The 1,743-nt window shown below is 41.0% G+C and overlaps 1 non-coding gene across 1 annotated transcript; it reads left to right on the forward strand.

Moving 5' to 3' along the window:
* Positions 1-1,414: 1,414 nt before the first annotated feature.
* On the forward strand, positions 1,415-1,489 carry Trnat-ugu. The gene has a single exon. It is a non-coding gene; the product is annotated as a tRNA-Thr (tRNA).
* The last annotated feature ends 254 nt before the right edge of the window (positions 1,490-1,743 follow it).

Here is a 1,743-nt window from a genome sequence, read left to right on the forward strand (position 1 = left end):
TTTACTTGACTACTTTGTTCTTTCAAATATTCGTTAAGCTCTCATCCTTTAAATTTTAGTTTTTGTGATTAACTGTCGTTTCATTCGATTATTTCTGTTGTCTCAAACTGTCGTATGTCACGGTTCTGGCTCCATAGGCGGAGCTACGTGTATCAGCTTTTCCTAGCATGAGTGTAAGCCACTGGGGCGACCAGTCTGATTGTCTGCTCGCAATAAAACTTTACGTAAGTAACCTTTCTGTTACGAAATTTTCATCGTTGTTAATGTTTCTATTCAAACTTATTTTTCGATGTATTTAATAGAGTTGTTAAAATGTCATTCCGGTGAAGACATCCTTAGAGGTGTCCGACTCAAGGCAATGTATTAAAAATTATTTGCAACCTGTTGGCTCTGGTATTTCTCCGTTGATACAGAAGAATGGAAAAGAAAATTAAGGATGTGTTAGATGACGATCAGTTTGGCTTTAGAAAAGGTAAAGGTACCAGAGAGACAGTCCTGACGCTGTGCTTGATAATGGAAACAAGACTGAAGAAAAATCAAGAAACCTCACAGGTTTGTCGACCTGGAAAAAGCGTTGAACAATGTAAAATAGTGCAACATATTCGAAATTGTGAGAAAAAATTTGTGTAAGCTATCGAGAAATACGGGTACATACAATACGTACAGTAGAACAAGCAAGAGCGAAAAATAAAAGGGGGAGACCAATAACGAAGTGCTCGTATTAAATGGTTTAAAACAGATTTGTAGTCTTTTACCCCTACTGTTCCATCTGTAAATAAGAAAGAGGTTGAAGAGATGGATTAAAATTCAGGCTGAAAGGATATCAGTGATAAGACTGGTTGACGACATTGCTGTCCTCACTGGAGATAAAGAATTACTAGATCGGTTGAATGGAATGAAGTCTAGTAAGTACAGAATATGGACTGGGACTAAACCTAAGAAAGACGAAAGTAATGAGCAGTAGCAAAAATACGAATAACGAGACACTTAACATTAAAAGTGATCAGGAATTAGCCGAAGTTAAGGAATTCTACTAGCTTGGAAGCGAAATAATCCTCGACGGACGAAGTAAGGAAGATATAGGAAGGAGATTAGCATAGGATAGGGCATTTCTGCCGGAAAGAAGACTGCTAGTATCAAACATAGGCCTTAACATGAGGAAGAGGTTTCTTAGGAGTCACGTTTGAAATGACAATTAAATGGACACCCTAGCTGCGAACAGGCGTTGATGTACTTCATTGGGGACATGTTGAAAGTGTGTGTCCCGACCGGGACTCGAACCCGGGATCTCCTGCTTATGATGGGCAAACATCTATTAGGCGCACTACGAATGTAGTGGTGTGGACATGTTGGGAATGTGGGTCTCACGGGGAGCGTGCAAGGGATAAGTCCCTGCAGGCGCACTATCCTCTGTGCCCTCGGTGGTTCAGCTGGATAGAGCGCCTGCCATGTAAGCAGGAGATCCCGGGTTCGAGTCCCGGTCGGGACACACTTTTTCAACATGTCCCCAATGAAGTACATGAACGCCTGTTTGCAGCTAGGGTGTCCATTTAATTATCATTTCATGTCTAGCAAAGCTGCATGGTCATCAACGGTAACTGTTCTTTCGGGAACAGATACTACCGTCATATATGGTTACGTCTGGAGAACAACAACGTTTGGTAGTATATCATGGACAGTGAAAAAGCGGAAAAGAGGAAAAACGAAGCATTTGAGATGTAGTGTCGAACAATAATGTTGAAA

Source organism: Schistocerca americana, chromosome 3, assembly GCF_021461395.2.
Source record: "Schistocerca americana isolate TAMUIC-IGC-003095 chromosome 3, iqSchAmer2.1, whole genome shotgun sequence".
NCBI classification, from domain to species: Eukaryota; Metazoa; Arthropoda; class Insecta; order Orthoptera; family Acrididae; genus Schistocerca; species Schistocerca americana.